This window comes from Orcinus orca, chromosome 10 (assembly GCF_937001465.1).
Source record: "Orcinus orca chromosome 10, mOrcOrc1.1, whole genome shotgun sequence".
Lineage (NCBI taxonomy): Eukaryota > Metazoa > Chordata > Mammalia > Artiodactyla > Delphinidae > Orcinus > Orcinus orca.
The window spans coordinates 93,211,969-93,232,322 of NC_064568.1; the positions used below are offsets into that span (position 1 = coordinate 93,211,969).

At 39.6% G+C, this 20,354-nt stretch overlaps 1 protein-coding gene across 5 annotated transcripts in view; it reads left to right on the plus strand.

Moving 5' to 3' along the window:
• Positions 1–20,354, plus strand: part of ATXN1 (ataxin 1) — a 409,623-nt gene that overhangs the window by 154,080 nt on the left and 235,189 nt on the right. For all 5 annotated transcript variants that reach the window (XM_049716362.1, XM_033434914.2, XM_033434925.2 and 2 more), the window contains one exon: positions 12,228–12,356. The gene's annotated coding sequence lies outside the window, so the exon portion shown is untranslated. The remainder of the gene's footprint in view (positions 1–12,227; positions 12,357–20,354) is intronic.

The following is a 20,354-nucleotide window of genomic DNA, read 5'->3' on the forward strand; positions in this document are numbered from 1 at the left end:
AGTGTTTGAAGAGACCTCCACCTGGTGCTTTGAGCCTGACCTCATTCCCCATAGGAATTTAAAGGGCGGGGGGGGGGGGGGAGAGGGAGGACTAATTAGTCCCTCCTTAAGCACTTACAACGAAGTACAACAATTCTCCTGAACAGATCATCTAGTCGCTGAATAGAAAGCCAGACACACTTTTAACATAACCTCGGAATACAACGTCATTTTAAATAAAAGCTTTTTGTAGTTGTGGCAGATGATTATGTTTTAATAGGATCTTTACGTATCCGTGTTACAAAGGGATCCTGTAAAATGGGATGATCTTAGTACCTTCTTTTTTTAGATTTTTTTTTTGATGTGGTCCATTTTGAAATTCTCTATTCAGTGTGTTAACAATATTGCTTCTGTTTTATGTTTTGGTTTTTTGGCCACGAGGCACGTAGGATCTTAGCTCCCCACCAGGGATGGAGCCCACACCCCCTGCATTGGAAGGTGAAGTCTTAACCACTGGACCGCCAGGGAAGTCCCTGATTTTAGTGTTTTTGCCAATCTTGAAAGCTGTCTCATAATCTGGAATTTCACCTGAGGTTACAGACACATTTTTTTTTCCTCATCCTATTTGTGGGCATCCAGCACCAGATACTAAATATCAAAATTTTGTTCACCGTATGCTCTTAGTAGAAAGTCAATGGGAGCGGAAGGAAGGAAAGGCTGATCAAGAAGGAAAGGCTGTTCTCTTAACACTGCCTGACTAGGTTCCAGCTCTCTGGCCGGAACAGAGAGGGTATGACCAGTATGATTAAAATAAGGCCCCTTGGGGGCTTCCCTGGTGGCACAGTGGTTGAGAGTCCACCTGCCGATGCAGGGGACACAGGTTCGTGCCCCAGTCCGGGAGGATCCCACATGCCGCGGGGAGGCTGGGCCCGTGAGCCATGGCCGCTGAGGCTGTGCGTCCGGAGCCTGTGCTCCGCAACGGGAGAGGCCACAACAGTGAGAGGCCCGCGTACCGCAAAACAACAAAAAAAATAAGGCCCCTTGGCCCTGCTTAATTAAAGCAGTGTGGGAGTCTAATAAGAAGCATAATACCTCACTGATAGACACCAAAAAATCTCAAATAGGTGACTTGAGGCATTAATACCATTTGCTTGTTTGTTTGACTTTTTATCACATCTAGATGTTCAGAGACACCCATTGTATAGGTGAAGGTGCCCAACTCTACCTTCTCCCCTCACTTTCTGCTTTTCACAGATCTGTCTGCTTGTCGGGGTTAACCAGTAAGAAAGAGACCAGAATGGAAAAGGGATGCGAAAACATGGTCAAGATAATTTAAAATTCGGAGAGTGGTTACTACCAATGATAAATGGCTGTGGGGAAGAAAGTTGAAACTGTTGACAACAGTTTTGGGTGAAGCTGACCAGGTTTCACAGACTGTTGCCCTGGTCTCTGTTCCTATTAGTCAAAGAAGGCAGACTAGTTATAGTTACTCTCCCAAATAACTTCAGGGTCTGCTATGGTGCTGTCCTGGCGTTGTTACCATTGTACCAGGAAGTGGTTCTGTTCATTGTATTCTTTGCCCCTCTTCATGCCCTTTATTTGCTAAATCTACACTGAGACCCAGCCAGGTCTGTAGATACCTGGGGGAAAGATGTAGAACTGGATGATTTGGACCTCACACTTGCAGTAGAGTAGCCTCTAGCTTTGACCTTGATCTTTTGGGAGGGAAGAAGCCTTTTCCTTAAACCTAAGCCTGGAAAAACCTAATTACAAAGGTTTTAAAAAATTTTTTGCTGTTTTAAAATAAAAGCTCATAAGGCTTTTCTTCATCTACTTCAGTTATTTATCCCTCTGTTTCTCTCTTTTTTTTTTTCTTCCACGTCTTTATTGGAGTCTAAATGCATTACAACGTTGTGTTAATTTCCGGTGTACAACAAAGTGAATCAGCTATATGTATACATATATCCCCATATCCCCTTCCTCTTGTATCTCCCTCCCATCCTCCCTATCCCATCCCTCTAAGTGGTCACAAAGCACCGAGCTGATTTCCCTGTGCTATGTGGCTGCTTCCCATTAGCCATCCATTTTACACTTGGTAGTGTATATACATCAATTCTACTCTCTCACTTTATCCCAGCTTCCCCTACCCGCTTCCTGTGCTCTCAAGTCTGTTCTCTACATCTGCATCTTTATTCCTGTTCTGCCCACTAGGTTCATCAGTACCACTTTTTAAAATTCCATATATATGCGTTAGCATACAGTATTCGTTTTTCTCTTTCTGACTTACTTCACTCTGAATGACAGATTCTAGGTCCATCCACCTCACTACAAATAACCCAATTCCGTTCCTTTTTATGGCTGAGTAATATTCCATTGTATATATGTGCCACATCTACTTTATCCATTCATCTGTCAATGGACACTTAGGTTGCTTCCATGTCCTGGCTATTATAAATAGTGCTACAGTGAACATTGTGGTACATGACTCTCTTTGAATTCTGTTTTTCTCAGGGTATATGCCCAGTAGTGGGATTGCTGAGTCATACGGTAGTTCTATTTTTAGTTTTTTAAGGAACCTCCATACTGTTCTCCATAGTGGCTGTATCAATTTACATTCCCACCAACAGTGTAGGAGGGTTCCCTTTTCTCCACACTCTCTCCAGCATTTATTGTTTGTAGATTTTTTGATGATGGCCCTGCTGACCGGTGTGAGGTCATACCTCATTGTAGTTTTGATTTGCATTTCTCTAATGATTAATGATGTTGAGCATCTTTTCAGCTGAGCATCTTTTCATGCATTTGTTGGCCATCTGTATATCTTCTTTGGAGAAATGTCTGTTTAGGTCTTCTGCCCATTTTTGGATTGGGTTGTTTGTTTTTGTGATATTGAGCTGCATGAGCTGCTTGTATATTTTGAGATTAATCCTTTGTCAGTTGCGGCATTTGCAAATATTTTCTCCCATTCTGAGGGTTGTCTTTTCGTCTTATTTATGGTTTCCTTTGCTGTGTAAAAGCTTTGCAGTTTCATTAAGTCCCATTTGTTTATTTTTGTTTTTATTTCCCTTACTCTAGGAGGTGGGTCAAAAAGGATCTTGCTGTGATTTATGCTATAGAGTGTTCTGCCTATGTTTTCCTCTAAGGGTTTTATAGTATCCGGTCTTAAATTTAGGTCTTTAATCCGTTTTGAGTTTATTTTTGTGCATGCTGTTAGGGTGTGTTCTAATTTCATTCTTTTGAATGTAGCTGTCCATTTTTCCCAGCACCACTTATTGAAGAGGCTGTCTTTTCTCCATTGTATATTCTTGCCTTCTTTGTCAAAGATAAGGTGACTATATGCGCGCACGGGTTTATTTCTGGGCTTTCTATCTTGTTCCATTGATCTGTATTTCTGTTTTTGTGCCAGTACCATACTGTCTTGATTACTGTAGTTTTGTAGTATAGTCTGAAGTCATGGAGCCTGATTCCTCCAGCTGTTTTTCTTTCCCAAGATTGCTTTTGCTATTTGGGGTCTTTTGTGTTTCTACAGAAATTGTAAAATTTCTTTTTCTAGTTCTGTGGAAAATGCCATTGGTTATTTGATAGGAATTGCACTGAACCTGTAGATTGCTTTGGGTAGTATAGTAATTTTCACAATATTGATTCTTCCAATCCAGAAGCATGGTATATCTCTTCATCTGTTTATGTTATCTTTGTTTTCTTTTGTCAGTGTTTTATAATTTTCTGAATACAGGTCCTCTGTTTCTCTCTTAATATTGAAGGAAATTAAAGAATTATCTCAAATTGCCATACTTTTGTGTAGTTTATTTTGTACATGACTTCCTGTTCCAAGTGGGCAGTTTTGGTCCCTGGGACCCTTAGTATTCTAGATCATTCTTTGACACCTTTGGTAGCCACCTTGCTTAAGAATTGAATGATTGGGAAATAAAGCCTGGAGGCTTCAAATCATTTATCCTCAGTCTAGTCTAAGTGGCTAGTTAATGCCCCATTTGAAGGTGGAAAAATAAACATATCTTAGGAAGTAGTTCTCATTTGCTATGTTTAGTGAGGAACAAAATATAAACTCACCAGTGTGAGAGAGAGGTATATGATGTTTATTTCTTTATGAACATTCATAACTTGGGCCAATAAAATCAGAGCACCAGCTTTAGATCACATAGCTCTCCTTGATTTTAAAATGTTTTCACAGTTTAAAAAATGATAGGGTGTACTACTGGTAGGAGTGTAGATTGGCATAGCCATTTTGGAAAACAATATGGCAGCATTGTGTAAGAGTGAATATTCATATACCATGACCCAATCAATCCATTCCTAGGCAGTACCCCAGAGAAACTTTGCTTATGTGTATTGTTTCTACTGGAAACAGCATTGTTTCTAGTAAAATAATTAAATAAAATGAACACTAGAAACTAAAAATTTTAAAAATCCATTAGTAGAACACTGAAAAATTCACACAAGGGATATTATACAGCAGTGAAAATGGACAATCCACAGCTGCTACCAACAGCATAGTTAAATCTTAGAAGCAACATTGTGTGCAAAAAAACTAACCACAGACGTCTATATATAATAAGATAGAATTATTCATAAAGTTTAGAATCAAGCAAAATTAAATGATATATTTTACGGTATGGTACAAAGTTCAGGACTGTGGTTACCTCTGGAGAAGAGGTGGGGGAGAGCTTAGGGAAGTAGCAGATAGGTATATGCATCGTTATTGGTAATGTCTGAAATGAGATGGTACGTTTATGGGTTTTCATTTTATTGCTGTGCGTCATAGATTATATACATGTTGTGTGCATCCTTTTGTAGATTTCAAATTTTGCATAATGCAAAAATTTTTTTTGGATTAAAAATTTTTTTCTGGCTTTATTGAGGTACATTCAGCTCTACGGAAGTTTAGGGTGTACAGCATAATGATTTGACTTTACATGTATTGTGAAATTATTACCACAATGTTTAGTTAACATTCATCATCTCGTATACATACAAAAAAGAAAAAGAATTACTTTTTCCTTGTGATGAAAACTCTTAGGATTTACTCTCTTAATAACTTTCATCTGTATCGTATAGTCATCAAGTATAGTTATCATGTTGTACATTGTTACCTTTGTAAAATACAAATATTTTAAGATGATAGCATAAACCAGAATTTCCCCTTGTTGTTCCCATATTCTACCTATTTCCTATCATAGTCCCTTTTTTTTAAAGTAATTTTATTTTTTTAATTAATTAATTTATTTTTTGGCTGTGTTGGGTCTTCATTGCTGTGCACGGGCTTTCTCTAGTTGTGCTGAGCATATGCTACTCTTTGTTGTGGTGCACGGGCTTCTCACTGTGGTAGCTTCTCTTGTTGTGGAGCCTGGGCTTTTCACGTGTGGGCTTCAGTAGTTGTGGAGTGCGGGCTCAGAAGTTCTGGCTCGCGGTCTCTAAAGCGCAGGTTCAGTAGTTGTGCATGGGCTTAGTTGCTCTGTGGCATGTGGGATCTTCCTGGAACAGGGCTCGAACCCGTGTCCCCTGCATTGGCAGGTGGATTATTAACCAGTGCACCACCAGGGAAGTCCCTATAGTCCCTTTTCATAGTCTCCAGTGTCTTGACATTACACATGAGTGTTTATAAGATGTGGTATGACAGGGAAATCCTTGGGGTCCTTTGGGTGGCTGAGGATATAGGGTGAAGCTGACAGTATACCCGAAGTGGGATGAGATAGGAGACACAGAAGCCCTCTACTCCTGTTCCTACGGAACGCCTAGAGAATCTTGGGTCATGGAGAAAAGAGAGCCCATTAAATAAGGCTTGGCGTGACCTTCTGGAAACTCCATATTTATTGTCCCAATGGTGATGAATAGTTCCGAATGTGGACAATCAGCTTGGATAGCTTATTAGGAGAAACTTGTTCTTTTGCTGCCCACTGTTCTTTTCTGAGCAGAACGTGGCCTTGAGTGAGGAGGGATTTGGCATGTGTATAATGATGTCATAGGTGATGCAGCCAGGCAAATTATCACAGAGGCTTAATCTTGAAAAATTAAAAGGCTATATGTGAGAGATTGGTCCATGTGGGAATAAGAATGACAATGGAAGTGGAAAACATATGCCAGGACTGGTGTGGTGCTCCTCTGGGTACCAAAGTTCTCTCCTGCTCAGATGCATCATCACTAAAGTGCTGGCCAGTCTTGGAAGGCGAGGGCAGACGTCTCCAGGGGGTCCTCAGCTTACTCTTGAGCAACTGCATAGAGTAATGTGTGGCATGCCCGTGTGGTGGAGGTTGAATCTTCCTCTGGATTTCCATTGAAGGAGTGTGTGGAATCAATACCCAACTGCACGTTTGTCCTGTGAACACCCAGAGGCCCCTGTGTGGCTTGGTATTTTTCAGACTAATTCTCCAAGAGGAAAATGTGCAGAATGTCTGTTTTCTAAAATAGTTTTAGCATCTTTTATGCAATGCTGATGCATCTGGAAGTGAAAATGCTAAGAGTTTCATTTCACTAAAAATGGATTTTTTTTCTTTAACCTTTAACTTTAGATCACAAGCAGTGACATTTTCACCATAGTCTTAAGGGTATCAAAATGTGTGTGTTCGTTGACACATTGAACCAGTCTTTACTGAGAATATTAATGTCCAAAGGAATGTGCAGTTTGTTATGAAAAATGCAGAGACCTGATAATGACTCTTAGGATCTCACAGTGTAGAGAGGGAAATGGGTCATTTATTACATGACAGAACAAATAACAGTATATGTGGAAGCATGTTACAGAGGACGTGACATCTGAGCTGAATCTTAAAGGAAGAGTAACATTTGAATTGGTAAGAAGGGCATTCCCTATTGAGGGACCAGCATAAATAAAGAGGAATTTTGCCTTGTAAATTTCTAAGATTTCACCAGATTTTATGACACAAACACAAGTATCATGATAATGAAATTAATAGGAAATTCAGAGAAATATTATCTAAGTAAATTAAAACTTTTTTTTTTTTTGCTAAATTTGTTTGTCCTACCTTTTCATCTTAATTATGTTGCAAAGCACAATAGATTTGCATTATGTTAAACTGGTTAATAGTTGTGCCCAATGAATAGAATTATAATTCAGTTTAAAAGTAGTTTAGTATCCTACTGGTAAAACAGTTAAGAATTTAGCATTTAAGTAAATTTAGATAATTTAGAGTTTAGATAAATTTAGACAAATTAGAAGTTTGGGGTAAACAGATACACACTACTATATATAAAATAGATAAACAACAAGGACCTACTGTATAGCCCAGGGAACTATATTTAATATCTTGTAATAACCTATAATGGAAAAGAATCTGAAAAAGAGTATATATATATATATATACACACACACACACACATATATGTATACGTATAGATGAATCACTTTTCTGTATACCTGAAACTAACACAACATTGTAAATCCATTATACTTCAATTAAAAAAAGAAGTTAGCATTTTTATATTTCCCCTTCGTAACTCTATTACTTCTCAAAAAATGGTCAAGCCCCAATTAGAAATCTAACTTGCTTTGGGTTTTGTCATTTATCACAGAGATAAAGATGAATTGAGAATAGAAATCTCAAAATGCAATAATGATAGTACTTTATATTTCAGTAGCACACAGTATATATAAAATAGTTCAGTATTTGTTATTTAAATTCAGCAAGTGTGCAACAGAAAGAGCAATATAAGACTAAATTATAAGTTTGCTTTGCAGAATAAACTATTGCCAGTATATTCTGCTCAGCTGTGTATTGGTAGCATTTGTAAACAGTTCATTCTTACATTATTTTTCCTAAAAAACCTGTTGCAGAATTATTTTGCTTCTTTCCCCCTCTTTGCAGAATCTGTTAAATTTTAGCAATTCTAAATCAGAATAGCATCTAATAGACAACACGTGGAATGTGTTGGCTGTTAATTCAAACGTTTTTATGGCATATTCATTAGACAAATACGTAATATTTATAAAGTCTGTCCAGTAGTTAAAAGACATGGATGAATATGTATCCCTATCTTGTTTTTTTAGCAAAAGAAATAATTCACAGTAAGCGTTTCTAATTATTTCAGCTAAACGTTTATAGCGTTTGAATGACAATATTTGTTGTTTCTATCGTTTAGATTTTATAGGTAATTTTTGGACAGAAATGCTTCTTTCGTGTTGAAGTGTCTGTGCCTTTACACATACATTGCAGATTATTGAAACAATAATTTGCCCTTCAGCTGTAGTGAATAAAACTCTCCTTTATCCTTAGTTTGCTGAGGACCTCTCTGATCACCTTTCTGTGGCCTTACAGAGATGCTAATGCTAATTAATGTTTTAATAGGAAAAAAATGTTGGCAAATAAAACTGTTAAATTTGAAGCATGAATTATAAATTCACCTTGGTTGCCCTAATGATAATGTTTATAGAGTGCTTCCAGTATGCTGAACTCTGTACTAAATATTTTACTTATGGAGACCTCCCTGGCGGTCCAGTGGTTAAGACTCAGCGCTTCCACTGCAGGGGGCACGGGTTTGATCCCTGGTTGGGGAACTAAGATCTCGCATGCCGTGCAGCCAAAAAATATATATATATATTTTTTTACTTATATATAATTTTACATATATATGTAATATATATACTTATATATATTATTATATGTATGATAATATATATACTTATATATTATTTGAATATAAATATTTTACATATATATGCTTATATATTATTATATGCATATGGTAATATATATACATATATATTATTTAATTTTCCCAACTACTGTGTGAGGTGGGTGTTGTTATGCCCATTTTACAGATGAATTTGTAACCATTATGCCTCACAACATTTAATAATAATTTAAAAATACTATATTAATAATATATTGATATTTTAAATATGCAACTCTGGAGCTTTACACATATTTCATATATCTATAAACTTTCTTTTGTTCATTCAACAAATATTTATTTACTGACTATTTATGTGCCAGGCTGCTATGCTAAACTCTGGGGAGAGTGGGATGAGGCAGTACCCACCCCCTCTTGCCTTTAAGGGACTTAGCAATGTACTGGGAGAGATGAACTTGGCCTAAGACACAAGTACAAGAAAATATGATAATTGCTTTAATAGGAGTAGGTACAGGGTATTGTAGGAAAATGGGAGAAGGGGACCTCAGCTCCCCAGAAGGTTTAAGAGAGGTCTTCACAGACAATCAGCCCTAGCTCTGAAACTTGAAGAGTGAGTCTGAGTTTGAAAAGATGATCAGAGAGAAAAGTGCAGAGGGAAAAGAATAGACCAGGGTGTGGGCAGGAGCCGGAGCCAGGCAGGCTTGGTCAGGCAGCTACAGGGATTCAGAGGGGCTGAGTGTCAAGTGCAGCTGGAGGAGGGCCATCGTGGCTGAGGTCAGATCACAAGGAGGCTGGCCTGCTGTTCTAAGGAGGGCGGACCTTGTGCTCTGTGTGTTGAAAAGCCATCAGCAGATTGATTCAACAAACACTCATTAAATTATGATAAGGGATGTCCTTCTCCTCCGCTCCCTCTTCTTCTCATTTATTCATTCAACAGGTTTTTAGTGAGTGCCTATAACATGCCTAGCATTGTGTTGAACAATGAGGATAAAAGCATGAGCAAGAATTTGACACAGTTCTGCCTTCCTGGAACTTACTAATTAGTGGGGGAAACAAGCATTAATCGGTGAATTTAGCAAAAAAAAAAAAAAGTAAAATTACAAAGGTGACCAGTGTAACAAGGAAGAGAGTGATTCTGTAAAAGCATGTAGTAGGGGGTAGTGACCTGGCCGAGGAGATCAGGAAAGGCTCCCTTGAGGAGAAGAGGACTGAACTGAAGGAGGAGAAGAGGACTGAACTTGTAGTCAAAAGACTACAAGGTCATTTGATGAAGAAGGTGGGTGATTCGGGGAGACGTCTCAGCAAGGAGGAGATATGTGCAAAGGGTCTGAGGCCTAGAAGAGCTAGGTACTTTTCAGGAATGAAAGGTAAGGCAGAAGAGCTGCATGCAGGCTGGAAAAGAATGCAAGGGCTGGATCACACTGGGCCCTGGGAGCCATGGTCAGAATCCAAGCTCTGTGGAAAGCCGCTGCAGTGCTTTGGGCAGGTGCTGAGGATGGGCTGTAGGAGAAGGGGCTGTAGGGTGGCAGGGAAGGAAGCAGGGAGACTAAATGGGAGGGCAGCAGAATGGTCCAGATGAGTCGGGATGGTGGGCAGCCTGGAGCGGAGGTGGTGGTCGGGAGAGAAGGGGAAGGGTGTGTGCTGGTGGCAGACTCAGTGACTGGATGGTTGGGAATGGGGCATAGTTTGGAAAGGACAATGTCAGGGTGATGTCGGTGCCATTGCTGAGCTAGGGAAACATAGGAGGGGGCAGAACCCCCTCTGCTTGGATTCCCGGAAAACCTCAGGAGAGGTGGAGAAAGACATCAAAAGGAATTGAGATTGGAGGTTGGCCTTGAAGAATGAGTAGGCATTTTCTAGTTGGCAAGGAGGGGAAAGGCATGCTAATGAGAGGGAGTGGCGGGCTCAGAGGCACAGAGGCGTAACCAGAATAGTGCAAACAAATAATGGCATCCGCACACAGGTACAAAAGGGAAGTTAATATGTGACCCATAAATAACTGTTGATTTCTTGATACGCTCATGTCTATTTTGTGCGCAGTCATCCTAAGACCTATAGTAGGTAGAGTTTGTAAATAGGTTAAAATGTTTTAAGTGTTTTTTTTTATTCCATGGACATAATATATAGAAATTCCTCTCTTTACTTCCATATTTTAAAGTAAGGATTCACATATGGCTCTTGATTTTATTATCTGCTTTCTTTCTAATGAAATTTAGCCATTTGGGTAGGACTTCGACTTTAGGTATCTCCTTAGTGTTTTGGCATCTGGATTTGGGATTAATCGACATTTTAAATTTACTGAAATAACTATAAATTTACTCCTGATGGACATATGATCATGTTGATTTCAGTTTAGCTTGGAAACTAAAATCAAAGGACAATCAAATTCAAAAAGAGTTAGTAATGCTAAGAGGTAGGTGACATATTGACTCTGGGGAAAAATAAGGTGACATTGAATTAATATTTAACTTTTTTATAATAAGTACAAGAGTGCTGATAATCAGATCAATTTTGGAGATGTGATAAAGCACTGAAATTATGAGCATAGATTGCGTGAAAGATAATGGCTTAAATACTGCCTTTAACATCTGCTAGCCCTACAAATGCCCAGTTTTCTTGTCAATAAGAGAGATAATAATGATTACTAGCTACCTCACAGGGTGCGGTGGAGGGGAGTATTGTATGTAAAGCATTCGCACAGTGCCAGGAACATAGTCAGTGTTCAGTAAATGTCCGTGATGACTTTGAGTATCAGTGATACTGTGCTTCACCGGAGTCATCAACAGAGGGGCACGTACAGTTTCTAAAGTGAAAGTCAAGGCCTTCCCTGGTGGCGCAGTGATTGAGAATCTGCCTGCTAATGCAGGGGACACGGGTTCGAGCCCTGGTCTGGGAAGATCCCACATGCCGCGGAGCAACTAGGCCCGTGAGCCACAACTACTGAGCCTGCACGTCTGGAGCCTGTGCTCCACAGCAAGAGAGGCCGTGATAGTGAGAGGCCCGTGCGTCGCGATGAAGAGTGGCCCCCGCTTGCTGCAACTGGAGAAAGCCCTCGCACAGAAACGAAGACCCAACACAGCCCCAAATAAATAAATTAATTAATAAAATTAAAAAAATATAAAGTGAAAGTCAGGCTGTTATGGTAAATACATGTACCGAACTTGCTTACCTTTGTGGCTAGAAAGAATCTTAGAAAGCGTCAGATTCAGTAATGTTTCTGACATTTTCTGGGGAAGAACTAACTGTTTTTCATTTCTCAGAAGTTTTGGGATCAATTAGAGAAAGAGGGGAAGGAATAGGGTTATTTTGATGGTGTTATTCCTAAGGTCAGGAGATGGGCTGGGAAGCAACCCCCTGGCAGGCAGAGCCCTCTCATCCTCAGAGGTGAGGACCTGCTGTGTGTCTGCATGCTGAGTTTTTGGTATTCTGAATTGTCTCGCGTGTGTTATCTCTGTGTGTGTGGTGTGGTGTGTGTGTGTGTGGTGTGGTGTGTGTGTGTGTGTGTACATGTGTGAGAGAGAGAGAGAGAGATAGGGAGGGAGAGAGATTATGCAAATATGTTTTTCTTCTCTGAGAATTCAGCTAATGTGAATGAAGACCACAGAAAACTGCCTAACTCAGTGGGAATATTGTTTTTGTAATTACAGGTCTAGGCTTTTTGTATTGAGTTTCTCTACTGTCTCCCCTTCTGCTCAAGCAAAATCTGTGTGAAAAGATCTGCTGGGAAGGAGCTGACTGCTTATGATTCTCCATTGTGATGAAAGCACATGGTACAGGTAAATATCTCCGAAATCTTTAACCGAAAATAACTATCATTTGATTGTAAAATCTCTAAGATAGTGGTGGGGATGTTTACATGTCTATTCACACACACACACACACACACACGGACAACATAAACATACATCTGTAGATTCACGTGTCTTCCATCTGTTTATTCTCTCCATCTCTGTAAAAATGGAACCCTTGCTTTTTTGTGGGAAAGAAATTAACTTCTATCATTTTGAGCTCACTGACTTGGATGATGAAAAGGCATTAATAAGAAAGGGATAACTCTGATCATTGTGTTTATAAATTCAGCTAGAGAGACTACCCTCAGATGGTAGTGGTGAACAGTGCAACATATGCTATCACCTAACCTTTTTCTTCCTCTCAGCAATGCAATAATGAACATCTTTTCATTACAAGTTATTTATCTACAAATATATAGCATACCACTGAATACATATCCTAAAATACATTTAATTGATCTTCTCTAGTTGGACATTTAAGATGTTTCTAATTTTTTTTTTTTTTTTTTGCTTTTATGCTACCAAGAATGTTCTTATGGCTTCATGTTAGTTGCCATTATTAATGGTTTCCTTGGGATACTTCCTTAGCAGTAAATTGCTAAATTTAAGAGTTTTCAAGTTTTAAGACTCTTGCCAAATTACAAATTACAACAAAGACTTGTTGCCAAATTACTTTCCCATAAAGTCAGACCAGTTTATATTTCCAGAGGCGCAGTATATGAGAGACCTACTTCCATATAGTTTTGCCAGTGCTGAGAATTTTGAAAACAAAGAGTCTTTGCCAGTTGATTCTGAGAAATGGTGCCTCTATGTGTCCCTTTTTTGGGTGTGGTGGTTGTGAGGGAGGGGGCATTTATTTTAAATAATACTATTTTGAAGAACCTTTCTTCTGTGGACAGTAGCATGCTTGAAACTTACCAATAGTTAACAGTTGAGAAATAATACTAAATCAAGAAGCATGGGGTCCTAGACAACCATGAGATCACATACTTTTTCAATGGAAAACATAATTTTTTATTATTTAATAAGAATGAAAAGGTATTTAATAAAAAGCAGCCATCATTAAACATGGATCTGAAGTTAATATACATGTATGTGTGTGTATATATATATGTACGTATGCAGGTGTGTGTATATGTGTGTGTATGCATACACATACATATGTGTGTATGTATAACACTATATACACATGTGTGTCTGTATACATACATATATACCCATCGAACATTGGGAGTAGGATGAAATATAATTATGGTCGTACCGTATGATTCAGGGGCTGTGGATCACAGTCGATAAGACAGCAGGTTCCAGACTGCCTCGGCTCAAACTCCAGCTCTGCTCTTTTCTTGAAGTATGACCTTGGGCAAGTTACTATACAGCTCAAAGTCTAAGTTTATAAAATTTAGATAATACTAGTACCCATCTCATAGGGTGTTTTTACAAGGAACTATATGTGAGATCATTTAAAAGTCCTATTCCAAAAGAGTATTTAATGCTATGAGAAGATGGTCACGATCAAAGTAAAAAAAGCAAAGTATGACACTAACCATGGTACAATCCCATTCTTGTAAAACTGTTTTTTCCCTTCTTCCTCCTTTGTTTCATCCTCCTCTGGGATCCAAAAAAGGTATAATATATTTCTGAATGGCTTTTATTAGAATTAATGGAGTAATCCCAGTTCTGGAGAAACTGGCTGACTGAAGTCTGCAAGTCAGAGACCCATTCACCACAGAGCTATGAAGTCAAAACTGTCTATGACACTGACCAGTGGGTCCCTTGGAGCAGCCCTTATGTGAGAACAGAGCCTCATCCCCACCCCCGGCTGCCTGCCTCCTGAGATACAGCAAGGACCTTGGATAAGGCCAGCTTCCTGGCCCCTTGGAGCTGCACTGAATCGCTAACGGTCCAGCTCCACACATGAGCTGCCCTGCTAGGCTCATCTTGTTCTCCCATTACTAAATAAGCTTCCTTTCACAAGGGCGAGTCCCTCAACCCTTGAACCACATCATAAGGTTGCTGCAATGTAGAAGGAAAAAGTCAGAGCGTGATTTGGCATCAAGGAGACAAACCCACGGCGACTTGTCTGGCTTCAGCTAATGCTTTTCACTGGAGACTCTGCAAGTCTTGTGTATGTACATTTATTTTGGCCCAAAGTTCCAGTCTAATTTGAACAGCTCTGTACTTTTCAGTAAAAAAGGAACATCTGAATTCCCAATTAAGACAGTTTAGCTTAAGAATTCCTCTTTAGTGGACCATAAATTATTCTCCTCGTAATGATTACGAGGACGCATAAGAAAATGAAACTTGGGTTTATGCACGTACATATGTTATTTCAACAAAATTAATAAGTTCACAAAGGGAGAGAGGACAATGAATGTGTCAGCAAAGATAGGTCAGCAAAAGAGTGCGTCGTGTTCTGCCAGACTCCTGCGAGCTTAGGTAGGAAGGCCGAGCATCTCCGTAGTAAGGGCGGTGGTAACAGCGCCATATGGGATGTTTGGTATTTGGATAGCACTTTGATTCCTCCCCAACTACAGAATCAATAGGGACTCAAACAGAGAGGAAGAAAGGATTCTCTAGCTGTGCATGCTGGTGTGCAGATATGCAGACACGTTGATTAGTAGGGGCTTACCAGGATGAAATTTCTTTAGGGAGGCAGAAGAGTGGGGAATATTTAACCACATTTCACAGCACTTTTGGGTTGTCTCCATAACCAGACCATTGTTGCAATCATGTGGGAAAGTTCTCTGCAAGACCAGGCCAAATCATTCTTGAGAACTCAATTCAGAGAGTCCCATAGGACCTTTGGGGTGCCTTTGGGCTTTGCCAGGACAGAGTGAGAGCACAGATTTTGAATTGGAAGAAACCGAGATGATGTCTGTAAATTCTGATCTCATTTAGTCATTCATCCCTCATTTATTCATTCAGAAAATACCTCTTTGGGGGCCACGATGTACTCACACAGTTCTAAACACTGGAGATACGGGATGGGACAAGGTGGACAAGGGCCTGCCCTGATGGAGCTTTCGTTTCTAAGGCAGATACCGGCGGCAGCATCAGAACCTGGTTTGGGTGAACAGGGGAGACGATCTGGACCCTTCTAAAAGGAGGTCTAGAGTGCATCTGAAATGAGAGAGTGGAGAAACCAGTGGAGAAAAAGACCTGTTGATCCGGAAGGTGCAGGCAGAAAGAACTAGAGGAGAGGGGCTAGCAGTGAGGTTGTGGTCACTGAAAGCAGGACCAGACTGGGACGTGAAGAAGGTGCCGAGAGAAGACGAGTGTGAAACTTGGCTTGGATGCACGATTGTCGGAGCCCATAAAAATCATGCAGCCCCCGGTATCTCAATTTAGGTGATAGAAATAAAGCTTGCTATCGATAATCTGTCTGTTAACAAATTGTGAAATGGGCGTTTTATTCTATGACTGTATAAACATGTGAGACAGGAGAGTGGATGGCTCATGGTATATAGGGTGGTACTTTCTTTTTTCGCCCACACCCAAAAGAAGAACTGAGGTGGTGGCTTCACCAGAACACATTGACCTTACTCTCACTTTGACTCATGACATCCCTATTCTTACCTTATCCACCATCCTTCACGTTAGAGAGCGAGATTAGTTCTATGATCAATTTTCCCTTCTGTGGGCAACCACAGTTAACTTTATTTAGTTAACTTTAAACAGATTTAACCTCTGGATCGAAATAGTCTCTCCAGTTGTCACCTCTTGGCCTCTTTAGTATTTTGGTACCCTTCCACTCCGCTTGTTTGTGGGATTGTGGTTCTTCTTACCTTCCTCCCTCCACTCCTGGTTGCTTTTAGTGGTCTCTTAAATCATAAAATCCACTTAGAGATTTATTTTATCTCCTTTGACCTTCAACATGGGTTTGGTAAAGGCTACATTTTTGGCTTTGGCTTTACTATCATTGAGGGACCCTTTTCTTCTGTATTATTGCTCCCTAGTCAACTGCTTTATTCTGGGGCTCAAACTTCTACCATATATTTTACTCAAATACTTTTCCTTTCTTTGAGAAGCCCAGTTCGTTTAGTTTAGTTGCCCATCCCACTCCCAACCCATTCCACCCAAGCCCCCAACACACACACTGGGATTTGCAATGTACATTTCCAAGGTTAAGAAAACCCTACTGATATTCATTAAATCTTTAAAATAGAGATCTTCTCCAAAACCATCTTTTAGCATAAATATGTTCTTCTCTTTTCCACTCTAGTTCCTTCAGTCTGAAGGTAGTCTGCATAACTCATAGCTAGTTTGGGGGAAGGTATTATTTTGAGACACTTTAATGATGTTTTTCATGGCAAAATGAAAAACGTAGAGACAAAGACTCCAGGGTACATAGTGTTTTATATGTAGGCATAGCTTTTCAAAACTGTTTTGGAGTGTATTCGGGTGTCTAAAATAATTTACCAGACTTCTGTATAAAGCATTTTATTCTTTGAAAAATCTTATAAATAATATAATTTACTGTGTCAGTGTGCAAACATTCCCATAGTTCTCTTACCTTTCATGAAATGAGGTAGAATATTTTGTCATCTGACAGTAAAACACATGAGAAAATGGTTGATACCGAAGCCTACTGTTTTATTTATTTATTTTTTCTTTTCCATGTTGGGGTGCTGAAGCATAATGCTGCAGAGATTCCTCCCTCCTAATACACTAATGCTGCTCTCTGTTGGCAAACTGTACTCTTCAAAGTGTGAGTGATGACTAGATGTGTAGAAATATCAAAGTGTCAGTATTCTGTGGTACTTTTTAAATTACTCTTTTTTTCTCTTAGAGTTTATCAAATGAGATGAAGTATTTGAGTATGTTTTCTAAATTCTAGAATATTACCTATTATAGCCGTTGGTGTTACAGTATTTAGAGGTTGAAGGGAACGTGAAGATCATTTAGTCCCCTTTTCCCCCAACTCAGGACCCCCTCAGATATCATTAGTGCCTTTCATTTCACTAGGGTTCAGATGGCGAGTCATTGATTGTTCATTGATTATTGAAAGAACCATTATCACTGTAAGATTTAGAAATAGTATATAGAAATTCGTGGGAGTAGTATACTCTTCTGTTTGAGTTATCAAGAAACAAAAGATGCATGCCTCTAGATGCCAAGCAGTATCAAGGATTATGTCTTTAGATTAAATGAGAAGTATATCATTGATGTTTATTTAGATTTTCACTAAGTGTTTTGAGTGAAATTTGGGAAGGTCGTTTCTATGACTTGGCAATTTACTCTGCCTCCTGTTTTCTCTTTGGAAGTATTCTTTCTTCTGTATCTTTCATTTTTCTTTTCTTGAAAGTGAGGACAACAGGTCACTGTGAAGATTACATACATAATCAACTTTTAGAACATTTCCTGGCCTGGCACATGGTTAAAGCATCTGCTACTACTAATTCTGCTTTGTTGTTTCTCCCTGCTACTTCACACTCTGTTTTTTTCTGGTAGAGATTTTTCTTGAGTATCAAAAATAAATCAATATAACCAAACAAAACAAGAAATGAAGTACTGAGATCATATGCTATAGAAGCCGGGGCTGTGTTTGGTTCCACTGGTGGAGATGTGACCCTCTGAGTGCGTCCATGGCTGAACCCAAGTTCAAGTGGAACGCCCTGGGTCTGGGGATCAGGGGAGAGCTTTGAACAAGGTACTCACTTTGTGCCTCCAAGTTTTATATCTGTAACATGAGCGGACTCCTCTCTGAGGCTTCTTCTGCTTCTGAAAGACATCATCATCTTATGTCCTTGATTTTTTTTTTTTTTTTTTTTTTGCGGTGCGTGGGCCTCTCACTGTTGTGGCCTCTCCCGTTGTGGAGCACAGGCTCCGGACGCGCAGGCTCAGCAGCCATGGCTCACGGGCCCAGCCGCTCCACAGCATGTGGGATCTTCCCAGACCGGGGTACGAACCCGCGTCCCCTGCATCGGCAGGCGGACCCTCAACCCCTGCGCCACCAGGGAAGCGCCATCCTTGATGTTTTAAGGCTTTGAAGTCCCCATAGAAAAGAACCCATGAAAAGTCCCAGCCACCGTTCCTATTCTCTCCATGCATTTGTGTATATGTGTGGAGTGTTTTTTGGTTTGTTTCCTCCTTCATGTTCAGGTGGAGCTAATGACCTACCCCTCAAGTGATGATGATAAAACAAAACAAAACACTTCTTTCCTGCACCAAGGCAACCCCCTCCAGGTGCTGAAGCTCTTAAGCTAGTATTCACGTGGCACAGAGAGAGCATCACTTCACTTGCCACTGAAATACAGCCATCTCTGGAGTGAAGTTTGGCAGCTGTGTAATAGTCAAGCTGCAGTACTTATACGACAGTTTGGGGAAAGGAGTGAGACAGAAATAGCAGATTCCAAAATAATCCAATTAAAAGAGCTGGGAGAGCAGAGCTGGGCAACAGGAAGGGAGGATGGCATGCCCTGAAGTTGGATTATCTCTGCGGGTCAGACGATGTGGACTTCGGCTCCTGAAGCTCGATGGTGACCACAGTCCGCGATCTCCTACACACACCAGAGAGGGGGCTTGTCTGATAGCCCATCTGGCTCTAATCTTGTGAGTTTTCTCTCTCTTTTCCCAGTGATCTAATTATCAGGCTGTGTTGGCACATGACTAGATCTGTCTTTCAGAGCCACCTCCTCCTTTTGCCCCCTGCCTAGGATAATATCATGGTGTAGTATTTATGACATCAGAATATACTACACTGAGAAGTTGTTATGTTAAAGCACCTTTTTAAAATGGCTCAGGCAGGATGAACTTGCAGATAAGAAAGGACAACCCCTCCCCCCCCAAAAAAGAAAGGACAACCCTACTGTTTAATTCAAAGATCTTGGCAATAACAGTGACTGGGGAGGAAGATTCAAGAAATGTACCTGGTAGACGAATGCAGTTGAATAAAAATGGAGAATTCTTTAAGTTTTCTAGAGTGGAAGTTAGCACTGTGATTAATATTAGAGCAAGATCACGGACGTTGTAGTGGATAAAATTGAAAAATACTAAGCAATGTGCACAACAACAGTTTTTTAAAAAAGCACAGACGGAAGAGTTATCAACACAGAAATAGATCATCAGATAATAGGACATCAGATCTCTCAAAAGGGAGATTCCAGGGAATAATGGAAGCAGATACTAAAGGAACCAGGGCATTTCAATTTAACCAGAAAAGAGAGAATTTTAAAAATATATATAGGGAAAATTTAAAAATATATAGTTTCATTTAGAAGCATATAAAATCTTTAGGTAAGGAGCAGAGTTCGTATAGTCTACTGTTATAAAATAGAACCAAAATGAATTCAAGGAAAATTAAATTCATGTTGTGGAAAAAAAAAAAGGAGATTTGGTAACATTCTGGTTTTGAGTTTCAGTTGTACAATTTATTTGCTTTGTAACCTTGGGGAAATCACTTAAAATCTGAGGGTTTTTTTTTCTAAATCTGTAAAATAGAGATAATTATATCTAACAGGGGTGCTGTGAGGATCAAGTGTAGGAATGCATGAAAAGTGTGTGGTGAATTGTAAGGCCCTCCACATACGTTATTTCTGTAAATATGCACCGTTTTTATGGAGAAGTTCTTAGGACAGTGATCGCCTGTGTGTTTGAGGATAACCTAGAGGACCAGTCACATAGAGGAAAAATCTATTGTGAATAATTTTAAAATATACGTGAATTTTTTTTCAGCTCCTCGTTTTTCTGGCCCAGAAATTCTTCTATGTTTATGGGATTTTTCTAAAAATTTTCCAGCCAGCTCTGTCTGTTAACAGAGTTGTCCACTATCTGTTGAGCTAGAAACCCCATGATTTTATAGTAAATATTGCTTCTGAGTAAACCTTGAATAACAGATTAAAAAAAAGAATGTTGTCTTGTTTTATTTAATAATCCTCATTTCAGAAGGTTTAGGCAGAAATAGGAGGGGGTCTGTGCTAGGGACAAGAGTCAAATAAGTAAGATGCTAAATGATGAAGACTTTGCAACAGAAAAGGTGAA